The sequence below is a fragment of the Hyla sarda genome, chromosome 9 (assembly GCF_029499605.1).
Source record: "Hyla sarda isolate aHylSar1 chromosome 9, aHylSar1.hap1, whole genome shotgun sequence".
NCBI classification, from domain to species: Eukaryota; Metazoa; Chordata; class Amphibia; order Anura; family Hylidae; genus Hyla; species Hyla sarda.
The window spans coordinates 15,077,047-15,104,769 of NC_079197.1; the positions used below are offsets into that span (position 1 = coordinate 15,077,047).

The following is a 27,723-nucleotide window of genomic DNA, read 5'->3' on the forward strand; positions in this document are numbered from 1 at the left end:
AGGGTCTAGTAATGTATATACTGGCAGTGAACAGTATATACCCTATACAGCAGGGTCTAGTAATGTATATACTGGCAGTGAACACTATATACCCTATACAGCAGGGTCTAGTAATGTATATACTGGCGATGAACAGTATATACCCTATACAGCAGGGTCTAGTAATGTATATACTGGCAGTGAACAGTATATACCCTATACAGCAGGGTCTAGTAATGTATATACTGACAGTGAACAGTATATACCCTATACAGCGGGGTCTAGTAATGTATATACTGGCAGTGAACAGTATATACCCTATACAGCGGGGTCTAGTAATGTATATACTGGCAGGGAACAGTATATACCCTATACAGCAGGGTCTAGTAATGTATATACTGACAGTGAACAGTATATACCCTATACAGCAGGGTCTAGTAATGTATATACTGACAGTGAACAGTATATACCCTATACAGCAGGGTCTAGTAATGTACCGTATATACTGGCAGTGAACAGTATATACCCTATACAACAGGGTCTTGTAATGTATATACTGGCAGTGAACTGTATATACCCTATACAGCAGGGTCTAGTAATGTATATACTGGCAGTGAACAGTATATACCCTATACAGCAGGGTCTAGTAATGTACCGTATATACTGGCAGTGAACAGTATATACCCTATACAACAGGGTCTCGTAATGTATATACTGGCAGTGAACTGTATATACCCTATACAGCAGGGTCTAGTAATGTATATACTGGCAGTGAACAGTATATACCCTTTACAGCAGGGTCTAGTAATGTATATACTGGCAGTGAACACTATATACCCTATACAGCAGGGTCTAGTAATGTATATACTGACAATGAACAGTATATACCCTATACAGCAGGGTCTAGTAATGTATATACTGACAGTGAACAGTATATACCCTATACAGCGGGGTCTAGTAATGTATATACTGGCAGTGAACAGTATATACCCTATACAGCAGTGTCTAGTAATGTATATACTGGCAGTGAACACTATATACCCTATACAGCAGGGTCTAGTAATGTATATACTGGCGATGAACAGTATATACCCTATACAGCAGGGTCTAGTAATGTATATACTGGCAGTGAACAGTATATACCCTATACAGCAGGGTCTAGTAATGTATATACTGGCAGTGAACAGTATATACCCTATACAGCGGGGTCTAGTAATGTATATACTGACAGCGAACAGTATATACCCTATACAGCAGGGTCTAGTAATGTATATACTGGCAGTGAACAGTATATACCCTATACAGCGGGGTCTAGTAATGTATATACTGGCAGTGAACAGTATATACCCTATACAGCAGGGTCTAGTAATGTATATACTGACAGTGAACAGTATATACCCTATACAGCAGGGTCTAGTAATGTATATACTGGCAGTTGAACAGTATATACCCTATACAGCGGGGTCTAGTAATGTATATACTGACAGTGAACAGTATATAACCTATACAGCAGGGTCTAGTAATGTATATACTGGCAGTGAACAGTATATACCCTATACAGCAGGGTCTAGTAATGTATATACTGGCAGTGAACAGTATATACCCTATACAGCAGGGTCTAGTAATGTATATACTGGCAGTGAACACTATATACCCTATACAGCGGGGTCTAGTAATGTATATACTGGCAGTGAACAGTATATACCCTATACAGCGGGGTCTAGTAATGTATATACTGACAGTGAACAGTATATACCCTATACAGCAGGGTCTAGTAATGTATATACTGGCAGTGAACAGTATATACCCTATACAGCGGGGTCTAGTAATGTATATACTGGCAGGGAACAGTATATACCCTATACAGCGGGGTCTAGTAATGTATATACTGACAGCCAACAGTATATACCCTATACAGCGGGGTCTAGTAATGTATATACTGGCAGTGAACACTATATACCCTATACAGCAGGGTCTAGTAATGTATATACTGGCAGTGAACAGTATATACCCTATACAGCGGGATCTAGTAATGTATATACTGACAGTGAACACTATATACCCTATACAGCAGGGTCTAGTAATGTATATACTGGCAGTGAACAGTATATACCCTATACAGCGGGATCTAGTAATGTATATACTGACAGTGAACACTATATACCCTATACAGCAGGGTCTAGTAATGTATATACTGGCAGTGAACAGTATATACCCTATACAGCGGGATCTAGTAATGTATATACTGACAGTGAACACTATATACCCTATACAGCAGGGTCTAGTAATGTATATACTGACAGTGAACACTATATACCCTATACAGCGGGGTCTAGTAATGTATATACTGACAATGAACAGTATATACCCTATACAGCGGGGTCTAGTAATGTATATACTGACAGTGAACACTATATACCCTATACAGCAGGGTCTAGTAATGTATATACTGGCAGGGAACAGTATATACCCTATACAGCGGGGTCTAGTAATGTATATACTGACAGTGAACACTATATACCCTATACAGCAGGGTCTAGTCATTCCAGCATCTGCTTTTGATTCTGGCCTATAAGCAGCTCTGAGTGCCGCCCTATATACTACTTGTCAGGGTGGGTCACCAGATGTGGACGCTACAGATGCCGATCCAGCGCTGGAGGACGATGATGTCACCAAGGCAGAGGGAATAAGGGAAACATTTGTGTGGCTCTGGTTTCCCCCTTGCCTTACCCAAATTTGTTCAACAATCGCAACATAAATTTGTCCTATTCTTTACTATTGTTCACACAGAGCAGTTTGGCACAGTTATCATATCTATCTATCTCATATCTATCTATCTCATATCTATCTATCTCACATCTATCTATCCATCTCTCTATCTATCTATCTATCTCATATCTATCTATCTATCTCATATCTATCTATCTATCTCATATCTATCTATCTCATATCTATCTATCTCATATCTATCTATCTCATATCTATCTCATATCTATCTATCTCATATCTATCTATCTCACATCTATCTATCCATCTATCTATCTATCTATCTATCTATCTATCTCTAGAAAAAAAATACTGGGAAAGCAGCACAACCCAAAAAGGCAAAAATGCAAAAAATAAGAGGGTGCATGCAACTTGTATGACCCGGTGTGTGACCCCAATCCAGATACAGCAATACAAGATAGTCGCAGCTCTCCAGGAGTAGAAAAATAAAGTGGCTTTTATTCCATTTCACAAAAACAGTTGCTAGTATCTATCTCCTATCTATCTATCTATCTATCTCATATCTATCTATCTATCTCATATCTATCTATCTATCTCATATCTATCTCATATCTATATATCTCCTATCTATCTATCTATCTCATATCTATCTATCTCATATCTATCTATCTATCTCCTATCTATCTATCTATCTATCTATCTCATATCTATCTATCTCATATCTATCTATCTCATATCTATCAATCTCATATCTATCTATCTCATATCTATCTATCTATCTCATATCTATCTATCTCATATCTATCTATCTCATATATATCTATCTATCTCCTATCTATCTCCTATCTATCTATCTCCTATCTATCTATCTCCTATCTATCTCCTATCTATCTCCTATCTATCTATCTCTCCTATCTATCTATCTCTCATATCAATCTATCTCATATCTATCTATCTCATATCTATCTATCTATCTATCTCATATCTATCTCATATCTATATATCTCCTATCTATCTATCTATCTATCTCATATCTATCTATCTCATATCTATCTATCTCATATCTATCTATCTCCTATCTATCTATCTATCTATCTCATATCTATCTATCTATCTATCTCATATCTATCTATCTCATATCTATCTATCTATCTATCTCATATCTATCTATCTATCTCCTATCTATCTCCTATCTATCTATCTATCTATCTCCTATCTATCTCCTATCTATCTCCTATCTATCTATCTCTCCTATCTATCTATCTCTCATATCAATCTATCTCATATCTATCTATCTCATATCAATCTATCTCATATCTATCTATCTATCTCATATCTATCTATCTCATATCTATCTGTCTCTCATATCTATCTATATCTCATATCTATCTCATATCTATCTATATTTATCTCATATCTATCTATCTTTCTATCTAAAAAGTATAGAAGAGCAGCACATCCACAATAAGTCAGGAAATGTAGACGGGTGCCCGCAGAATCTTGCACCTTGGTTAGGGGTCTCCACAGCGCTCCATAAGTCAAAAAGTTGTGATTTTATTCCATTAAAAAAAGTGTCTTTACAAGTTGCGGCGTTTCAATCAGCTCTGTCTGGTCTTTCTCAAGCTGTGCACAGAGTTGTGACTACAACATATTTCTAAGGGCATCAAACCAAGGCCATAATCAATTCATATTATTCAATTAGTGCAAAACGATACAATATCATACACAATGGGGGAGATTTATCAAAACCCGTCCAGAGGGAAAGTTGCTGTGTTGCCCATAGCAACCAATCAGATCGCTTCTTTCATTTTGCAGAGGCTTTTTCAAAAATGAAAGAAGCGATCTGATTGGTTGCTATGGGCAACTCAGCAACTTTTCCTCGGCACAGGTTTTGATAAATCTCCCCCAATTTGTGCAAAAAAGTTCATAAAGTGTCTATAGTTATCACAGCGCAAAATTACACATATCTCCAAAAACGTGTACAGAAAGTGCATAGAGTGCAAAATATCCCAAAACAGAATAATGATCCAATAAGAATCACCTGTGCAAATTAAAACTCGCCGATCCACTTATGTATATACCTATATCTGGTGAGTGTGTTCTCTGACCAATATTGTTTTTAATTTGCACAGGTGATTCTTATTGGATCATTACAGTGCTCCCTCAAGTTACAATATTAATTGGTTCCAGGACGACCATTGTATGTTGAATCCATTGTATGTTGAGATCAGAACTGTATGGAAACCTAGTAATTGGTTCTGAAGCCACAAAATGTCATCCAAAAATAGGAAAAAGTGAGGATTAAAGAAAAATAAGTAGAAAACTAATACATATAAAGCAAATCCTTATATATAAAAGTAATAAAGATTTGCTGGGAGCTGTAAATCATTCTATGTCAGTGTTCCCCAAGCAGGGAGCCTACAGCTGTTGAAAAACTACAACTCCCAGCATGCCCGGACAGCCTTTGGCTGTCCGGGCATGCTGGGAGTTGTAGTTTTGCAACAACTGCGGGCACCCTACTTGGGAAACACTGGTCTATGTAGAGGACAGGAGCTTCTTCAGGGTCCTGTACAGTACACAGTGTCCTAAAAAAAGTAACATGGAGCCGTCCTCACCTGGTGTCCAAAGGAGCAGCTAACCCTGGTACAGGTAAAGTGTACAGAACATGTAATACCTCCCTGTACTGTAGGGGGCACTACCAGACACCAGTCAGTGCATACACTTCAGTAATACAGGTAAAGAGTAGTACAGAACATGTAATACCTCCCTGTACTGTAGGGGGCGCTACCAGACACCAGTCAGTGCATGCACTTCAGTAATACAGGTAAAGAGTACAGAACATGTAATACCTCCCTGTACTGTAGGGGGCGCTACCAGACACCAGTCAGTGCATACACTTCACTAATACAGGTAAAGAGTACAGAACATGTAATACCTCCCTGTACTGTAGGGGGCGCTACCAGACATCAGGCAGTGCATACACTTCACTAATACAGGTAAAGAGTAGAGAACATGTAATACCTCCCTGTACTGTAGGGGGCGCTACCAGACACCAGTCAGTACATTCACTTCAGTATTACAGGTAAAGTGTAGTGTAGAGCATGTAATACCTCCCTGTACTGTAGGGGGTGCTACTAGACACCAGTCAGTGCATACACTTCAGTAATACAGGTGAAGAGTAATACAGAACATGTAATACCTCCCTGTACTGTAGGGGGCGCTACCAGGCACCAGTCAGTGCATACACTTCAGTAATACAGGGATTTTACCAGTAAAATGCCCATTCTGATTGGTCGGTTCTTCCAGCCATTCACATGCTTCGCAGATCTGGACTGTCTGTACATTGTATGTTGAGTCTGGTTTCAAGTTACAATGGTCCAGAAAAGACCATTGTATGTTGAAACTATTGTATGTTGAGGCCATTGTAGGTTGAGGGATCACTGTATTATGTTTTGGGATATTTTGCACTCTGCATTTTCTGTACACGTTTTTGTAGATATGTGTAATTTTGCACTGTGTTAACTATAGGCACTTTATGAACTTTTTTGCACAAATTGTGTATGATATTGTATTGTTTTGCACTAATTAAATAATATGAATTGATTATGGCCTTGGTTTGATGCCCTTAGAAATATGTTGTAGTCACAACTCTGTGCACAGCTTGAGAAAGACCAGACAGAGCTGATTGAAACGCCGCAACTTGTAAAGACACTTTTTTCGTATGGAATAAAATCACTACTTTTTGACTTATGGAGCTCTGTGGAGAGCTTCCTTTTTATCTATCTATCTATCTATCTATCTATCTATCTATCGCCACAAGAAGGGTCCAGCAGCACACCAAGATGCAGGCAAACAATACTTCTATTAGCCCATGTGCAAGTGGATGCGACATTTCGATAGCATCACGCCATCTTTCTGAAGCACGTTTAAGTGATCACAACTCATACATTATATAAGGTGAACAATAAAGTATCAAATAAACTCTCATTATACAAAAGAGCGGTATTATACAAATATACATCAATCATAAATATGTAAAAACACTGCAAATGAATCAAAACTCCAGTGCTAATCATATAAGACATAATAAACAATCCGTGACGGCAGGATACATGAGATATAGTACAGTGACACTAATCACTAATAAAAGTGCAGTTGTGTACATGGCGGCCCCGTGGTCGGCACCCGGCAGTTTGTGAGCTGGCAGCGTGGCGTGCAGCTCAAAGAGGTGGGACCCAGTGGCGGGACCCCCGCGGTCAGACATCTTGTCCCCTATCCTTTGGATAGGGGATAAGATGTCTTAGGGCTGGAGTACCCCTTTAAAGATAAGATGCCTGATCGCGGGAGTCCCGCTGCTGGGGACCCCCGTGATCTTGCACGCGGCACCCCGTTTGTAATCAGTCCCCGGAGCATGTTCGCTCCGTGTCTGATTACCAGCGACCACAAGGCCGATGGCGTGTGACGTCACGCCTCCGCCCCCGTGTGACGTCACGCTCCGCCCCTCAATGCATTCCTACGGGAGGGGGCGTGACAGCTATCATGCCCCCTCCCATAGACTTGCATTGAGGGGCGGAGCGTGAGGTCACGCGGGGGCATGACGTCACATGCTACCAGCCCCGTGATCGACAGTAGTCAGACCCGGAGCGAACACGCTCCGGGGACTGTTTACAAACGGGGTGCCACGTGCAAGATCCCGGGGGTCCCCAGCGGCGGGACTCCCGCAATCAGGCATCTTATCCCCTATCCTTTGGATAGGGGATAAGATGTCTAAGCACCAAATAACCCCTTTAAGACCCTGGGGGCGTAATGTACCTAGCTCAAAAATCCAAAAGGGCTCTCTCTTTTTTTTTGTAAATTTACACTATCCCCCTCCACGTTTTAACAAAGGGATGTGGCCTCAATAAAGTGTTTGGACTCAGGTAGGTCCTTACGTTTTTGTTTTTTTACATACAGAATACCTGTGCTGGTTGAGGTGGGTCCGGAATTCCAAAGTAGTTTCTCCTACATATAATTTTGGACACGGGCAAAATAGCACATATATGACAAAGAAAATGTTTGATGTTGTATTCTTTTGGGGGAGATTTATCAAAACCTGTGCAGAGGAAGAGTGGTGTAGTTGCCCATAGCAACCAATCAGATTGCTTCTTTCATTTTCCACAGACCTCTTTAGAGGCCTGTGGAAAATGAAAGAAGCAATCTGATTGGTTGCTATGGGCAACTGCACCACTCTTCCTCTGCACAGGTTTTGATAAATCTCCCCCTTTGTGTGTATGTGGATGATGAAAGGTTTTGACCCTTTGATCATACGTGGACAACTAAGGCAAGATCTGCAGGGAAAGGAGCCTTTTTTTGTTGACCATCAGGTATCTCGATCTACCTCCTACGTTCGTAGACACATCTGTTTTTACTAGCTTGTCTCGTAAACTAGGGGGTTTTCGGTACAACATTAACGGTGGATAACGGAATTCAGGAATTTCTGGAAAATAATCTCTTAGGATCGGCCAATGTTTGGGAACAGCTCTAGCTATCGCGTCGGCCTTCTCATTATATGTCCATATTAAAGCAATGCGCGGCGTGGTGGTTTATCTTTTCTGCCTTTGTGATGGATAAGGGCATCTCGATCCATGGCCAAAACCTTGTCTTTGCTTTGTTTTAGTAGGCTCAAAGGATAACCTCTACGCACAAAATTACGTGACATGTTTTCTAAAGCCGGTTCGACTCTCCCTTCCAGTCCGACGATACGGCGTGCCCGCATCATCTGACTGGTCGGGAGAGATCTCACCATAGGCTGCGGATGGTGACTCTCGTATCTCAGTACTGGATTAATGTCTGTGGGCTTAATGAACAGATCAGTAATTAACCGATTGTCTTTAACCATAACCAGTGTATCGAGAAACTATACCGATTCAGGTGACCATGTCAGAGTGAAAGAGATATGTTCAAAAATGCCAGAAAATCAGATAACTGGGTCTGGGTACCTGTCCATATGAGGAAGACAGGTATGAATGAATGTATGAATCATAGTCAGCCTGTATCACCTCTGCGGCCATACATGTATAAATCGTACCTGGTCCTTCCATTTGTCACCTGTGTGGACATACCTGTATGAATCATACCCAGCTTGCCCATGTGTCACCTGTGAGGACATACATGTATGAATCGTACTCAGCTCATCCATGTGTCACCTGTGCGACATTACTTGTATGAATCATACCCGGCTTGCCCATGTGTCACCTGCCATACTTGCATGAATCGTACTCAGCCAGTCCATATGTCTTCTCTAAAGGCATACATGTATGAATCGTACCCAGCCCGTCCATGTGTCACCTGTGCGGATATACATGTATGAATCGTACCCAGCCCGTCCATGTGTCACCTGTGCGGATATACATGTATGAATCGTACCCAGCCCGTCCATGTGTCACCTGTGAGAACATACATGTATGAATCATACTTAATGACTCCACAGATAATTTGTGCTGACTGTATATGTGCTGCTGGGCATGTTGTGTAAACTGGTGTCGGAATGTCATCTCCTATAATACTTTTTCTAGCATGAAAGAGAACGCCATGTCCCCAGTGGATACGGTACCAGGTTGAATTAAACATTACAGGAACTGGTCAAAAAGCCTTGCATGGTCTGACAGTCACAGGGTGGGGGTGGGGATATTAGTAATGACAGCATGCAATATATATTGATTTGTATTAATGAATGAAGATATATATATATATATATATATATATATATATATATATCATTCATAATGGTGCATCTTTGGTAAGTTTATTTTTCTGTCTTTGCTGTAGCGAAAATCGGACTCCCATGTACCAATTTGTCCTGTAGTGTTCTTTTGCTCATACATGGAGGCCAACAAGCAGGGCTACAGTGTATGGAAGTGGGGTCCAAGGGGATTCTAGTGCTCTCATTGCTGTTATTGAGCCCTGTGAGCTCTGATAGGACCAGAGCTGGGCTTTTTGCCAGAATTATACAAACATGGACTTCTTTTCCCTTACTTTTCTGGCCAATCACATCAGAGCAAATACTTCTTTGTGCTAAGCCATGCCATAGTGTTGGATAAAGTTCACTGGATTGAATAGGCTTTACTGTGCTAGGGGATGACTGTGGAAATACAGCAGTTAAAACACTGGGATTTACCCAAGGAACCGCTGCCTTGGGCTTTGTAGATGAAAGGAAAGCCTTGATTTACCTTTAAAGAACAGTGTGGATCCTCTTCAGCAGGCAGATACACAGCCCGTGCTTTGCACAGAACACACGGTAAACCCCACCTCCACTTCCTGTAATAACCCGGACAAAATAACATGGCATGCAGTTCTATTTTGTACGATAATATATCGGACGCCATGCCTGACTGCATTATAGTCAGTGGGGTCCTCCAGGCACGGTTCAGCTCCAGAATTCAGTGGCTCCTACAATGGAAATACACACCACAGATGTGAACACGGCTTAGGTCGGCATGACATTCACGCCATATTCAGACCTGCAGGGTCAAGTAGTCAGCGACAGATTTGTATTTGCCATTAGGCACCCATGGGCAGCAGTGTTTAGGGGGAGACACACTGCAGCCAAATGCCTAAGGCAGTATTTCCCAACAGGGTGCCTCCAGCTGTTGCAAAACTACAACTCCCAGCATGCCCAGACAGCCAACGGCTGTCTGGGCATGCTGGAAGTTGTAGTTTTGCAACAGCTGGGCCATGCAGCTTTATCTGTTAACAGAATATAATATTCGTGGCGTTTCGCGATACAAGGATACCTGACTGTGCACTTCTGAGGAATCCGATGACCCTTTTAAAGGAGTACTCCGCCCCTAGGCATCTTATCCCGACAGCTGTTACAGCTGTGGTCATCTGTCATCCGGCTGGGGTACCGCGCCGGAGATTGCGGTGGTCCTAGCGGCTGGAGCCCCGGCGATCAGACATCATATCCACTATCCTTTGGATAGGGGATAAGATGTTTAGGGGCGGAGTACCCCTTCAAGCATATGAATGCATTGATTGGCAATAGTGTTATCCTTGTTACCCGCTCATTGTTCTAGTCCAAATCTTATGTTTTTTTAATATTTTCTTTTTGCACCATTTTTGCACAGGTCACCGTCCTCTTCTATAGAAGTAAAATGGAGGCATTATCTTAATCCTCGTCCTTCCCGGTTATCTCTCATCCTCCTTTCTTCTTAGTCTGCCCCTCGTCTTCCTCGCGCCTTCGTCGCACTTTCCATTCAGAACCCTCGCTGTGACAGTTATCTGTAATGACAGTATCGCGGCCCTTCTTTTCTACTTTGCTGACTTGTTTCCATGGAAACTGACGATTTTTTCACTCCCCCATCCTTCTGGGATAGAAGCGAGCGTCTTTTTTCCTTACGACCTAGTCCAGACATGGTTATTGGCTGGGAGGCACTCGTTCCTGAATCATGGGATTTTATTTTATTTTTTTTGGGGGGGAGGGGGTACTGCTCATCCTCAGGCGGATCATATTTTGGTGGTTTTCTGCAGGATTCCTTTGGAAAAAAAATCTTGCCGCACATTGATAGATTGGCTACGAGCCATTGTGGATAATGGGGGAGATTTATCAAAACCTGTGTAGAGGTAGAGTGGTGCAGTTGCCCATAGCGACCAATCAGATCGCTTCTTTTGTTTTTAAAAAGGCCTGTTAAAAATAAAAGAAGCGATGTAACTGGTTGCTATGGGCAACTGCGCCGTCCACACAGGTTTTGATAAATCTCCCCCAACGTGTGCAGGAATAGGGTGAGATGAAAACGTATCAATAGGCGAAAGGTACGACGTGAAAAGAATCACCAGGTCATGTGAGTCTTTGGCCCGGATTCACTGACTAGAAAGCCGACACTTTTTGTAAAGTTTTCTGCATTTTTAGCCCGTTTTAAAGGGTACCTCTCATCAAATAAACTTTTGATATATTTTAGATTAATGAATGTTGAATAACTTTCCAATAGCATGTTATTGAAAAATATGCTTCTTTCTATTGTATTTTTCCCGATCAGTCCTGTGAGCAAGCATTTCTGACTCATGCTGGAGTCCTAAACACTCAGAGCTGCCAGCCTGCTTTGTTCACAGCCAAACAGGCTGTGAACAAAGCAGGCTGGCAGCTCTGAGTGTTCTCCTTTGTGAACAAAGCAGACTGGCAGCTCGTAGTGTTTAGGACTCCAGCATGAGTCTGAAATGCTTGCTGCCAGGACTGGTAGGGAGACCCCTAGTGGTCATTTCTTCAAAGTGGAAAATTAAATAGAAAGAAGCATATTTTATAATAACATGCAATTGTAAAGTTATTCTGCATACATTAATCTATAATATATCAAAAGTTTTTTTGATGAGAGGTACCCTTTAAGTTTTCCCGACAAAGCAGCTCAGATTCGGGAACAGGGGACAAATCGGCCTGTGCCTAGGGCGGCAGTGTTGGGGGGGCAACACACTGCAGCCAAGTGCCTAAGGCAGTGTTTCCCAGCTGTTGCTAAAATACAACTTTAATATGTCCCTAGATCGGTGCTTTCAAAACTGGATATCGTGACACATTAGTGTATCGGGGACAGTATCCAGGTGTGTCGCGGGACCATCCCGTCTCAGAGTCACTGTTCTTAAAAAGAAACTGACAGCTGTTCAACCGCACTAAACCCAATAAGGCTGGGTTCACACCACGTTTTTGCAATACAGTTTTTTATCAGGTTTTTGATTTAAAAAAAAACGGATTCCTCAAAACCTGACTAAACTGTATCAAAACGTGTGTACAAAGTTTTATCTGTATACGGTTGAAAACCGTATACGGTTTGAAAAATGATGTCCGGTTGCATCGTTTTTTTTAAAACCATATAAAAAACCATATACGTTTTGAACTTTTCACTCCATTATGAATAAAGTTTCACTTGTTTGATTGAAATTCCAAGAAAAAAAAACTGGGCAAAGTCAAAAAACGGTACGCACATACAGTTCTGTACGGTTCCCATTGACTCCCATGTTAAAAAAAATATATACAGTTTAATACGGTTTTTCACCCGGACCAAAAACCGTGGTAGGCCACGGTTTTCTGTTCAGAAAAAAAAAAGGAAAAAACCATGTGGTTTAAAAAACGGACACAACCGTATATAATATGGTGCATACGGTTTTGAATCAGAAGTCTATGGGCACGGTTTGCTGTACGGTTGCATACGGTTTTATATAAAAAAAACTGTATAGAAAAATTGTGGTGTGAACCCACCCTAAGCTGGGTTATAGTGCTGATGAACAGCTTTAAAAAGAGGGGTTACTTACATTTATCGGTAAAGTACTGGCAGAGTTCTGGAGTTTATATATTTGTTACTATTGCACTGTTCTGCACAATGGAGGTGGGGAGCCGGCTCGCCAAGCTCCCCTGTCATATCAATATTCACCACACAGTCCGCCCCAGTGATGTAAATGGAAATGTATTCAGCCTGTCGGGTGTGATAGTTCTGCTCTTTGAGCAGAGCGCAGGTGCCGCTGCCTTCCGGCTGTAGCGAGGCCGTGGCGTCTGCGTTCTGCTCAGAGAGCAGAGCGCTCACCCCCAGTAGGCTCTCATGACGTAAGAGTGAAAACGTTTGCATATTCATCACAGTGGAGGCTGATGAAGGGGCGTAAGAAATGGCCCAGGGGCTGTTGAAGTGACATAGGGAGTGATGAAGGGGGATGAAATGGTATAGGGCAGTGGTCTTCAACCTGCAGACCTCCAGATGTTGCAAAACTACAACTCCCAGCATGCCCGGACAGCCAACGGCTGTCCGGGCATGCTGGGAGTTGAAGTTTTGCAACATCTGGAGGTCCGCAGGTTGGAGACCACTGGTATAGGGGGTGACGAATGGGGGTGACGAAGTGGCACAGGGGGTGATCAATGGGGGTGAAGAGGCACAGGGAGTGATGATGGGGGGAATAAAGGGGGTAGCAGCCACATTTTTTATGCTAGCACTTAAGACATTATATAGATATCCATAAAAGAAGAGAAGCTTTTGAGCAAAGCCCTCACTGTAGAACTATAAATTCCAGCACTGTACTGGTTCTAACATTTCTTTGCTTTAGGATGATATATATATATATATATATATATATATATATGTCGAATGGAGATGAAAAGTCCCCAGCTATAATGGAGCAGACCATTCATGGATGACCAGAGCTTTATTCATTCTCTTTGAGGCTTCCGGACATTGCCAAGTGCTGAGCCCGACAATGTTCAGAAGCCCCTTAGACAATAACAAATAAATGTATTAAAGCTATTTAGTACATTAATATGTACCCAAAATGGTGCCCTTGAAAATATAACTTGTGGCCGTCAAACCCCTTATGGGTCCTGTAATGGTCAACATTATGGTCGTCACCATTTTTTTACATTTTGGGGGGACTGTAATGACGAAATGTTTGCAGACCTGTACCTTGGTCATGTGCTCGGCTTTGTACAGAAACCTATGGTGGTGACAGATTGGAGCCCCTGCTTATTATTTCAACCAACAATTACCCGGAACAGCAAAGTCATCAGAGAACGCACAGACCTCACATGTTAAGTTTGTCAGAGGGCGTTTTCTTCTCATCCATGTCCTTATGCTCTTCAAACAATGATATGTAGTTTCCATGTATGTTCTGGTCACACAGACATAATAATGACTTGTTGACAGACTAATAAAGTTGCTAAATTCAAGGGGTTGAGTGATAGACCGGTGTGCGGGCCGGGCAGGGGTCAACAGTGGCTACTGAAGAGTTGAACAGAGATAGGCAGTGCGGAGCAGAAATGAAAAGGGACAGCTCACTTGTTTTAGTGATTGATGGGGGTTCTGAGCACCTGGAAACCAGCCAATTGAAATTGATGAAAGCGCCCACTTCATCAATGTGATACATCAGTGGGCATCTCTGCCCCCCAAAAATCCAGTTTTTTGAGTAGATTATAGCTGATTTGCTGGAGCATGAAAGCCGCACCTGCTCCTGCTAAGCCCCACCCATTTCGAAAATTTCACCGCGGTGGTCCCGAACAGCACCCCTGAGCAGCCGGGTTAGTTTCACTTTCACTTCAGACACGGCGGTCAGCTTTGATCGCCGGGTCTGAAGGGTTAATACAGGGCATCACCGCGATCGGTGATGTTCTGTATTAGCCGCGGGTCCTTGCCATTGATGGCCACAGGGACCGCCGCGATATGACAGGGTTTTCATGTGTATTTGCCGTATAAGACGCACCAACTTTCCCTCCCCCCCAGTTTTGGGAAAGAAAAAGTGGGTCTTATACGGCGAAAAATACGGTAGATTATCAAGCATTTCTTCCAAACATAGGAACTTTATTGATAACACAATAAATACATAAGAACGGTGTTTGCACCGTACAACACGTTTCTGGTCCGTAATGGACCCTTCCTCAGGTGTTTGCATCATTAACATCAAATGCACCAAATATATCATGTCCTAGCCCAGTGTATGATGCCTTAGTGGATTTCTATGCCATAGAATTGTTTGCAATTGCACAGAAATTTGGTCACGAGTAAAAAAATACGTCTAAAAACCTTACTCCTCAATATCTATCAAAAAGTAAAACGGACAAGCATGGGGCTAATGGTCCCAAAAATGGGGCAAATGCACAGACACTGAAAATTGTACATTCCCCACCCCCCTTGAAAGTTCTTGCAACATCCAAAGGTAAAATGTATCCTGTTTTTGTCATGCCCAAGCAACCTGGAGTCTGGATATTGGGTGGAGATTTATCAAAACCTGTGTAGAGGAGGAGCGGTGCAGTTGCCCATAGCAACCAATCAGATCACTTCTATCATTTTTAAAAAGGCCTGTAAAACATGGAAGAAGCGATCTGATTGGTTGCTAGGGACAACTGCACCGCTCTTCCTCTACACAGATTTTGATAAATTCCCCCCCATATACTTTATGCCTGCACTGATACATTGTACCAAACTATCAGGACAAGAATATTACATTTTTATGTTTTATGTTTTTTTTGGTGTTATTAGCTAAAGCCTGAGAATTTGCTTAGAAATACCAGCGCCCATTGTACGTGTGCATGCACTACTTCTCCCGTTACTATCTTCCGTCACAAAATTACCGCCGTTATTAATAACGGGCTATAGCGGCTATTAGAAAAATCCCTATAATGGGACTATAATGGGACTTTCTAACGGCCGTATAGGATTTTGTAACTGCCGTTTTACAGCTGATTTTCAGACGGAACTTCGTACTGATCTTAAAAACAGAGTAATTTTGCAGTGTGAAAGGGGCCTTACATGCTTCCATTTACAGCCGAAAGTATTTTACCTGCTTTTTACTATTGGACCAATATGTCTGAATTAGCTATTTTTTGCAATGACTTTCCCCCTTTAAAGGGGTACTCCACCCCTAGACATCTTATCCCCTCAATGTAAGTCTATGGGAGGGGGCGTGACGGCCGTCACGCCCCCTCCCATAGACTTGCATTGAGGGGACGGGGCGTGGCGTCACACGGGGGCAGAGTCGTGACGTCACGGACTTCCGTTCCCGTGGTCGCGACCCAGACCCTCCAGCGCTTCCGGACATGAAACAGGTGGGTGCCGCATGCAATATTGCGGGGTGTCCCCAGTGATCAGAAATCTTATCCCCTATCCTTTGGATAGGGGATAAGATGTCTAGGGGTGGAGTACCCCTTTAACTAATTAAACATTGGTAAAACGCTCTGCCGAGACTAATTCAGGTTGTGTCAAAAGTGCGACTCTGGTGGGACTCGAACCCACAACCTTTGAATGTCTACAACTCTCTAGAAGTCCAATGCGCTATCCATTGCGCCACAGAGCCAGCTGTTTTACTTGTTGGAAGGCAACGTCTGTCTAGATCACATTTGTTGTGTAGCAACCAGACGCTACTCTGCCAAAGTAGGATAATTCTGTAAAAGAATTATATGTGACCGAAAGGCTGACCATATTTACTTGAAACAAAAAATGGACATGTTCCACATCTTATTTCCCATGAATGTTAGTGAGGGATGTTAGTAGGAAAATATGATTGATATATATATATATATATATATATATATATATATATAGTTGTAGACCCCTATACTGCCCCCATACATAGATGTAGGCCCCAATAGATAGTTGTCGGCCCCTATATTGCCCCAATGTATAGTTGTCGGCCCCTATACTGCCCCATATATAGTTGTCGGCCCCTATACTGCCGCCATATATAGTTGTAGGCCCCCTTTACTGCCCCCATATATTGTCATACGCCCTATATTGCCCCCTTATATAGTTGTAGGCCCCCTTACTGCCCCCATATATTGTCATATGCCCTATATTGCCCCCTTATATAGTTGTCGGCCCCTATACTGCCCCAATATATAGTTGTCGGCCCCTATACTGCCGCCATATATAGTTGTAGGCCCTCATACTGCCCCCATATATTGTCATACGCCCTATATTGCCCCCTTATATAGTTGTAGGCCCCCTTACTGCCCCATTTATAGTTTTAGTCCTCATTACCACCCCCATTTATATTTATAGGCCCTCTTGCTGCCCATATTTATAGTTGTAGGCCCTCTCTGTGTCCCCATATAGTTGTAGGCCTCCACCACTCTATGCCCCCCTTTATAGTAGTAGGTAGGCAGCCCGCTGCTTTGGTGCTCCACTGCTCCTCTGGTCCATGATCAAGATCTACTGCTTTGGCTGAGGTCCAGGGTCCAGGCTTGTGCTCTTCTGGCGTTTCCTGGCATCTTGCTGCTCCACTCCTTAGTGGCATCACTCGTGACAAGTACGGGCAGAAAAAACGATACTTACTAACCCCCAATTCCCCTGCAAGTCCCATTTGGCTTCTTTCAGACTCCCAATGCTTCTATCGTCTTCCTGCTTAGAACAGGACCTGCACATTAAGCCAATCTTTGGCCGAGATGGGACACCAATGCAGCCAGTAATTTATTGAGGCGGCAGGTCCTGCTCCGAGCACGCAAAGTAGGAAAAAGACAGGAGCATCGGGAGACCAGAAGGAGTTGTGGGGGAATGGAGGTAGGTAAGTATAGATTTTTTTGTGTCATTGTTCACACAGAAATTTTCCAGTGAAATCCAGCAGTATAATATAGCTTGGATATTCTGGTGTAGGAAGAGGACAGGAGCTTCGGGGGAGCTAAATCAGAAATGCGGTAGACTGGGGGGAGGTAAGTATAGCTTTTTTTTCCTATTTGTCTCAGACCCCATTAATATTAGAATTTTTGTAACATTCTGGAATCCTTGTTCAGAGAGTAATATTTACTACATAATAAAAGCGCATTATGGCACACCACATATAATTGTGACAGTCAACAACACATAATTTTTATATTGAGGCACACAAGGGTGTCTTGTTTCTACACAACAATTGTGATCTAGAGAAATCGTCCCTTCCATCATGTAATTCATGTGGCTCTGTGGCGCAATGGATAGCGCATTGGACTTCTAGATTAGTGTAGACATTCAAAGGTTGTGGGTTCGAGTCCCACCAGAGTCGAAGGTTTTGCTTTTAACAGATTAAGGCTGGGTTCACACTACGGTTTGTCATTACGGTTCCCATATATGGCTGGGAGGAGGGGTGGGCGAAGCTTAATCGGCGGCAGCCGTATTCGGGAACCGTAGTTAATGTATGTCTATGAGCCGACCGGAGTGAACCGCAGCCTCCGGTCGCCTGCTTTTTCGGCCGTATGCTGTTTCGACCACGTTTTTGCTTGCGGTCGGGAAACCGCATACGGCCGAAAAAGTAGCCGACCGGAGGCTGCGGCTCACTCAGGTCGGCTCATAGACATACATTAACTACGGCTGCCGCTAATTAAGCCCCGCCCACCCCTCCTCCTCCTCCCAGCCGTATACGGGAACCGTAATGACAAACCGTAGTGTGAACCCAGCCTTAATCTGTTAAATGCAAAAACTTCGACTCTGGTGGGACTCGAACCCACAACCTTTGAATGTCTACACTTATCTAGAAGTCCAATGCGCTATCCATTGCGCCACAGAGCCACATGAATTATATGAATTACATGATGGAAGGGACGATTTCTCTAGATCACAATTGTTGTGTAGAAACAAGACACCTTTGTGTGCCTCAATATAAAAATTCTGTGTTGTTGACTGTCACAATTATATGTGGTGTGCCATAATGTGCTTTTATTATGTAGTAAATATTACTCTCTGAACAAGGATTCCAGAATGTTACAAAAATTCTAACATTAATGGGGTCTGAGACAAATAGAAAAAAAAAGCTATACTTACCTCCCCCCAGTCTGCCGCATTTCTCATTTAGCTCCCCCGATGCTCCTGTCCTCTTCCTACACCAGAATATCCAAGCTATATTATACTGCTGGATTTCACTGGAAAATTTGTGTGTGAACAATGACACCAAAACTGCATCATGGGAGTGCAAAATGAGAGGTTCAAAACCCCCTTGAACCATCCCAGAGATGTGTGAAAATGTAGCCTCATGGTAACAATATTTGTAACATTTTGTGTCATTTTATTTTACAAAATGGCTTTATTCATTTGTGAGTCATGTGACATGCTCAAAACTTTTTCGTTTTAGGAGCTACAATTATATAGATTGTGTATAGGACTAACTGGGTAGAATTTGAGTTGTTTGAAGGAATTTAGGAATATTAGTTGTGCCGCATACAAAATGTGGCTCTACCGGGACTTGAACCTACAATCTCACGACACATGTGATTTATTGCAGTCTGGTGAACTATCCGCTGCACCACAGAAAACAAGGACCTAGTAACATAGAGACTCAGTGACGCCACAAGCGCCATTATGTCACAGAAAACAAGTCTGTGTCACAGAAAAATATTCTGCATTACAAAACGTCTTTTTGCATTTTACGGAATTACATTCTTACATAACGGTAAAATGGAATTTTTTTTTTTTAACTCAGATTTCTTCTGTAACAGCTCGGGCAGCATTGTTCATGTGTATAGCTCCCACTCATAATCCCAGTAAGGTGTGACTCAGTGTCCCCAGCCAGTGTGCCTCCAGCTGTTGCAAGACTACAACTCCCAGAATCATTGTACGTTCAATATACCATTGTACCAAAATGTCTGAATTTATATATATATATATATATATATATATATATATATATATATATATATACATATATATATATATATATATATATATATATATATTTATTTATATATGTATTTATTATTTTTCTTTTTCCCCTAACTCAGCGTTTCCCAGCCAGGGGGCGTCCAGCTGTTGTAAAACTACAACTCACAGCATGCCCGATTCGGGCATGCTGGGAGTTGTAGTTTTGCAACAGCTGGAGGCACACTGTTTGGGAAACACTAGCGTGAGTGGTGCAGCATGCAAAATACTGTACAGTAAAACTTCACCTCTTTCAGTAAATAAAACTTAAACCCCAAAAACAATTAGCAGATTTTTGTTTTACATAATACACCCCCATTAATTATTTGTGTGTTTATTCATTTGCTATTTATATATTTATTTTGATTTATTTATTTATTTAGTTAGTTAGTTAAATTTATTTATTTATATTTATGCTTTACAACTTTTCAACAATTTTTTACGAGATCTAAAAAATAAATAAATAAACTTCCATATAGGCCACGCCTCTTGCTTGCAAGCCCAAAAAAAAATTTACAGACATATTTGCCATAAAGTCAACCAATAAATAGGTGGTGCAAATGTGGCACATTTTACATACATTTTATTTTTTTTTTGGGGGGGGACTAAAATTTATTTGTTTATATGACTTTCACACTGACACACGACTTATTGGGATTATTAGTGGGAGCTATACACATGAACAATGCTGCCCGAACCGTCATTGACCAAATCTGTGATAAAATGTTAAGGAGGACGTTTTGTAATACAGAACATTCTTCTGGGGCACTGACTAGTCACATGTGACATAATGGCGATGGTGGCAAGACTGAGTCTTCGCTGCTCGCGCTGCTCACGCTGCTCACGCTGCTCACGCTGCTCGTGCTGCTCGTTTTCTGTGGCGCAGCAGATAGATCACCAGGCTACACTTATTCTCAGTTGTCCAAAGGCTGTAGGTTCAAGTCCCGACAGTGACACGTTTTACATGCGGCAAAACTAACATTCCTAAAATCCTTCAAACAATGCAAATTCATCTTAGTTAGTCATGTAAACAATTGTAAAATTGTAGCTACAAAAATGCTTATATTTTGCACATGTCATGTGACACAAAATTGTGACAAATAAATAAAGCCAATCTTGAATAAAATATGGCACAAAAATGTTACTATTATTGGTACCATACGGCTATATTTCTACATGTTTCCCTTATTTACGTCATTTTTTTAAAAGTTTTTTTTAACCCGACAAAAAAAAAACTCCTCAAAATCCCTCCAAACAGCGGAATTTACAAGTGAAATCACAAAAAACACCATAGTATTGAAGGGTTAATGTTTTGCAGATGACTCTGTGGCGCAATGTATAGTGCATTGGACTTCTAGAGTAGTGGAGAAAGTCAAAGCTTGTGGGTACCGGAGTCGTGTTTTGTAGATGACAAAATCTTAATTAATTGTATAAAAACTATACTGACCCACCATTCCCTGGCAGCTCCAGTTTGGCTCCGTCAAGTCCCCCGATGCGTCTGTCTTCTTAGAGCAAGATCTGCCTGTCAAGCCCATCAATGGCCGAGATAGGACACCACTGTGATTGGTTGAGCCGGCAGGTCCTGCCCTGAGCATTCAACTCTGAAGTAGGAAGAAGAAAGGAGCATCGGAGGACTAGAAGGAGGTAAATGGAAACTGCAGTGTACTGGGAGTAGGTAAGTACAGCTGTTTTTTATTTTTTTTTATTTAAGGCTTCATCAATATTCGATTTTTTGTAACCCAGGGAATAATATTAACTATATCACAAAAGGGCATTATGTCACACCACATATAATTCTGATAGTCTGAATTATTTTATTGCTGCACAGAATGGTGTCTGAATTGTACACAACAAACGTAATCTAGACAAATCGTCCCTTTAACTTGTTAAGACAACTGGCTCTGTGGCGCAATGGATAGCGCATTGGACTTCTAGAGGATTGTAGACATTCAAAGGTTGTGGGTTCGAGTCCCACCAGAGTTGCTCTTTTTATACACGGATGGGACTAAGATTTATAATCTAAAAAACCTGAAATTCCATCCAAATAACTCCATTACACAATCTGCAGGTTTTTATCTATTAAAAAAATAAAACTGTCTAAAATATTCACAGTTTTTTCTATGCTTGCCACCCGATCCCACCAGAGTCGTTGTTTTGAAGTTGCCCTAGCAGTACATTTTAACTATGTACATTGTTCAAAAAAATTAAGGGAACACTAAGATAACACATCCTGGATCTGAGTGAATGAACTAATCGTATGAAATACTTTCGTCTTTACATAGTTGAATGTGTTGACAACAAAATGACACAAAAATTATCAATGAAAATCTAATTTATCATCCCATGGAGGTCTGGATATGGAGTCACACTCAAAATCACAGTGGAAAACCCCACTACAGGCTGATCCAACTTTATGTAATGTCCTTAATACAAGTCCCAATGAGGCTCAGTAGTGTGTGTGGCCTCCACGTGCCCGTATGACCTCCCTACAACGCCTGGGCATGCTCCTGATGAGGTGGGGGATGGTCTCCTGAGGGATGTCCTCCCAGACTTGGACTAAAGCATCCGCCAACTCCTGGACAGTCTGTGGTGGATGGAGCGAGACGTCCCAGATGTGCTCAATCGGATTCAGGGGAACGGGCGGCCCAGTCCATAGCATCAATGCCTTACTCTTGCAGGAACTGCTGACACACTCCAGCCACATGAGGTCTAGCATTATTTTGCATTAGGAGGAACCCAGGGCCAACCGCACCAGCATATGGTCTCACAAGGGGTCTGAGGATCTCATCTCGGTACCTAATGGCAGTCAGGCCACCTCTGGCAAGAACATGGAGGGCTGTGCGCTCACCCCCCCCCCCCCCTCCCCCAAAAGAAATGCCACCCCACACCATTACTGACCCACCGCCAACCGGTCATACTGGAGGATGTTGCAGGCAGCAGAACGTTCTCCACGGCGTCTCCTGACTCTGTCATGTCTGTTACACGTGCTCAGTGTGAACCTGCTTTCATCTGTGAAGAGCACAGGGCGCCAGTGCGAATTTGCCAATCTTGGTGTTCTCTGGCAAATACCAAACGTCCTGCATGGTGGTGGGCTGTAAACACAACCCCCACCTGTGGACGTCGGGCCCTTATACCACCCTCATGGAGTCTGTTTCTGACCGTTTGAATGGACACATGCACATTTGTGGCCTGCTGGAGGTCATTCTGCAGGGCTCTGTCAGTGCTCCTCCTTGCACAAAGGCAGAGGTAGCGGTCCTGCTGCTGGGTTTGTTGCCCTCCTACGGCCTCCTCCACGTCTCTTGATGTACTGGCCTGTCTCCTGTCTCACTTGTGTGGGTTGTAGACTCCATCTCATGCTACCACTAGTGTGAAATCACCGCCAGCATTCAAAAGTGGCCAAAACATCAGCCAGGAAGCATAGGAACTGAGAAGTGGTCTGTGGTCACCACCTGCAGAACCACTCTTTTATTGGCGGGAGTCTTGCTAATTGCCTATAATTTCCACCTATTGTCTGTTCCATGTGAAATTGATTGTCAATCAGTGTTGCTTCCTGAGTGGACAGTGGGATTTCACAGAAGTGTCATTGACTTGGAGTTACAGTTTTTTGAGCAGTGTATAATGAGTTAGGGCAGTGTTTCCCTCATCAGGGGGCTTCTCAATACCATCCCATTAATTATTTATTTATTTTATTTGATTTAGTTTTATTTTTATTTTTTACTATATATTATTTAGGATCCAGTCAAAGAGTACATTTCCCACAAAAAATGGCTCAACCGATTTTCACGAGATTAAAAAAAAAAAAATAGATTTTAGACGCGTTTCCGCCATGCTCAACAAAGAGGCGTGGCCTTCTGTAAAGAGGTGTGGCCTTAGGTAAAGAGGTGTGGCTTATTGAGAAAGAGGCCCTCGTTTGTGTGTGGCTTCGTACACGCCAATGTTGTAACACATATTTGGTGACAAGTCGATCGATAAATAAGTGGTGCAAATGTGCGCCAAACGGAGCCACTGTGATAAATCTGGAGCATTTTACATACTTTCTTTTTCTTTTCTTTTTTTAATGATAGATTTGTTTCATTATGACTTATTGGGATGAAATGGCGTAATTTGGAGAAGATTCTAAATCTTAATTCAAGCGCATGTAAAATCGCCGGCTCTTTTCACAGCAAACATAGAAAAAAACTGTGAATATTTTAGACAGTTTTATTTTATTAATAGATACAAACGTGCAGAGAGTTATTTGGATGGAATTTCAGGTTTTGTAGATTATAAATCTTAGTTCCATCCGTGTATAAAAAGAGCGACTCTGGTGGGACTCGAACCCACAACCTTTGAATGTCTACAATCCTCTAGAAGTCCAATGCGCTATCCATTGCGCCACAGAGCCAGCTGATGGAGAAGGTGACAGAGATGGTGACAGAGATGGTGACAGAGATGGTGACAGAGATATGAACGTGTGTGATGGTGAAACCATAGTATGTCCTGAAAGAGACTTTTGCATTGCAATATATCATTCTGTTTCATGAATTTATGTATTGTGTACTATAATGTCATTTCGTATGTTTTTGACGTGTTCCTCATTGATAAGCTGGAAAGTGGGAGATTAAGGGTTTGTCAGGGTTTACATTAGTGCAAAATATAGTCACATTTGTTATATGGAGGGGGCATGTCCGCCACCGCTTCGTGCGGGAGTCCACATGCTCTGTTCCTGGGGAGAGCTAGGGCCCGTACAGGAGAGGGGGGGGGGGGGGATGTAATAGTGCAAAACATAGTGCACATGTAATATAACCTTATAGTGCACATATAATAATATCACTAATATAGTGCACATATAATATCACTAATATAGTGCATGTTACGCCGAGCGCTCCGGGTCCCCGTTCCTCCCCGGAGCGCTCGCCTCATCCTCGCTACTACAGCGCCCCGGTCAGATCCACTGACCGGGTGCGCTGCGGTACCGCCTCCAGCCGGGATGCGATTCGCGATGCGGGTGGCGCCCGCTCGCGATGCGCACCCCGGCTCCCGTACCTGACTCGCTCTCCGTCGGTCCTGTCCCGGTGTGCGCGGCCCCGCTCCCTAGGGCGCGCGCGCGCGCCGGGTCTCTGCGATTTAAAGGGCCACTGCGCCGCTGATTGGCGCAGTGGTTCTAATTAGTGTGTTCACCTGTGCACTCCATATATATACCTCACTTCCCCTGCACTCCCTTGCCGGATCTTGTTGCCCTTGTGCCTAGTGAAAGCGTTTCCTTGTGTGTTCCTAGCCTTTGTTCCAGACCTCCTGCCGTTGCCCCTGACTACGATCCTTGCTGCCTGCCCCGACCTTCTGCTACGTCCGACCTTGCTTCTGTCTACTCCCTTGTACCGCGCCTATCTTCAGCAGTCAGAGAGGTTGAGCCGTTGCTAGTGGATACGACCTGGTCACTACCGCCGCAGCAAGACCATCCCGCTTTGCGGCGGGCTCTGGTGAATACCAGTAGTGACTTAGAACCGGTCCACTAGCACGGTCCACGCCTATCCCTCTCTGGCACAGAGGATCTACCTCCTGCCAGCCGGCATCGTGACAGTGCACATATAATATCACTAATATAGTGCACATATAATATCACTAATATAGTGCACATATAATATCACCAAACATAATGCACATATAATAAACCTACTAACCAGCTACTTATTAAGAGCCAGTTATATATACCAAAACCTACAAGGATACAACATTGGTGGCACATATAATATAACCTAATACAGTGCACCTATAATATCACCAAACATAGTGCACATATAATATAACCTAATACAGTGCATCTATAATATCACCAAACATAGTGCACATATAATATAACCTAATACAGTGCACCTATAATATCACCAAACATAGTGCACATATAATATAACCTAATACAGTGCACCTATAATATCACCAAACATAGTGCACATATAATATAACCTAATACAGTGCATCTATAATATCACCAAACATAGTGCACATATAATATAACCTAATACAGTGCACCTATAATATCACCAAACATAGTGCACATATAATATAACCTAATACAGTGCATCTATAATATCACCAAACATAGTGCACATATAATATAACCTAATACAGTGCACCTATAATATCACCAAACATAGTGCACATATAATATAACCTAATACAGTGCACCTATAATATCACCAAACATAGTGCACATATAATATCACCTAATACAGTGCATCTATAATATCACCAAACATAGTGCACATATAATATAACCTAATACAGTGCATCTAAAATATCACCAAACATAGTGCACATATAATATCACCTAATACAGTGCATCTATAATATCACCAAACATAGTGCACATATAATATAACCTAATACAGTGCATCTAAAATATCACCAAACAAAGTGCACATATAATATCACCTAATACAGTGCATCTATAATATCACCAAACATAGTGCACATATAATATAACCTAATACAGTGCACCTATAATATCACCAAACATAGTGCACATATAATATAACCTAATACAGTGCACCTATAATATCACCAAACATAGTGCACATATAATATAACCTAATACAGTGCATCTATAATATCACCAAACATAGTGCACATATAATATAACCTAATACAGTGCACCTATAATATCACCAAACATAGTGCACATATAATATAACCTAATACAGTGCATCTATAATATCACCAAACATAGTGCACATATAATATAACCTAATACAGTGCACCTATAATATCACCAAACATAGTGCACATATAATATAACCTAATACAGTGCACCTATAATATCACCAAACATAGTGCACATATAATATCACCTAATACAGTGCATCTATAATATCACCAAACATAGTGCACATATAATATAACCTAATACAGTGCATCTAAAATATCACCAAACATAGTGCACATATAATATCACCTAATACAGTGCATCTATAATATCACCAAACATAGTGCACATATAATATAACCTAATACAGTGCATCTAAAATATCACCAAACAAAGTGCACATATAATATCACCTAATACAGTGCATCTATAATATCACCAAACATAGTGCACATATAATATAACCTAATACAGTGCACCTATAATATCACCAAACATAGTGCACATATAATATAACCTAATACAGTGCACCTATAATATCACCAAACATAGTGCACATATAATATAACCTAATACAGTGCATCTATAATATCACCAAACATAGTGCACATATAATATAACCTAATACAGTGCACCTATAATATCACCAAACATAGTGCACATATAATATAACCTAATACAGTGCACCTATAATATCACCAAACATAGTGCACATATAATATCACCTAATACAGTGCATCTATAATATCACCAAACATAGTGCACATATAATATAACCTAATACAGTGCATCTAAAATATCACCAAACATAGTGCACATATAATATCACCTAATACAGTGCATCTATAATATCACCAAACATAGTGCACATATAATATAACCTAATACAGTGCATCTAAAATATCACCAAACAAAGTGCACATATAATATCACCTAATACAGTGCATCTATAATATCACCAAACATAGTGCACATATAATATAACCTAATACAGTGCATCTATAATATCACCAAACATAGTGCACATATAATATCACCTAATACAGTGCATCTAAAATATCACCAAACAAAGTGCACATATAATATCACCTAATACAGTGCATCTATAATATCACCAAACATAGTGCACATATAATATCACCTAATACAGTGCACCTATAATATCACCAAACATAGTGCACATATAATATCACCTAATACAGTGCATCTAAAATATCACCAAACATAGTGCACATATAATATCACCTAATACAGTGCATCTATAACATCACCAAATATATTGCACACATAATATCACAG

General features: G+C 41.7%; 1 protein-coding gene and 5 non-coding genes across 23 annotated transcripts in view; 3 read left to right on the top strand and 3 right to left on the bottom strand.

The window, feature by feature from the left end:
• Positions 1 to 27,723, top strand: part of DNM1 (dynamin 1) — a 121,820-nt gene that overhangs the window by 5,836 nt on the left and 88,261 nt on the right. The window lies entirely within an intron of this gene.
• Positions 16,412 to 16,497, bottom strand: TRNAR-UCU (transfer RNA arginine (anticodon UCU)). The gene is given in 2 exon segments: positions 16,412 to 16,447; positions 16,461 to 16,497. It is a non-coding gene; the product is annotated as a tRNA-Arg (tRNA).
• On the top strand, positions 18,092 to 18,177 carry TRNAR-UCU (transfer RNA arginine (anticodon UCU)). Its single transcript is given in 2 exon segments — positions 18,092 to 18,128; positions 18,142 to 18,177. It is a non-coding gene; the product is annotated as a tRNA-Arg (tRNA).
• Positions 18,595 to 18,680, bottom strand: TRNAR-UCU (transfer RNA arginine (anticodon UCU)). The gene is given in 2 exon segments: positions 18,595 to 18,630; positions 18,644 to 18,680. It is a non-coding gene; the product is annotated as a tRNA-Arg (tRNA).
• On the top strand, positions 21,700 to 21,785 carry TRNAR-UCU (transfer RNA arginine (anticodon UCU)). The gene is given in 2 exon segments: positions 21,700 to 21,736; positions 21,750 to 21,785. It is a non-coding gene; the product is annotated as a tRNA-Arg (tRNA).
• Positions 24,101 to 24,186, bottom strand: TRNAR-UCU (transfer RNA arginine (anticodon UCU)). Its single transcript is given in 2 exon segments — positions 24,101 to 24,136; positions 24,150 to 24,186. It is a non-coding gene; the product is annotated as a tRNA-Arg (tRNA).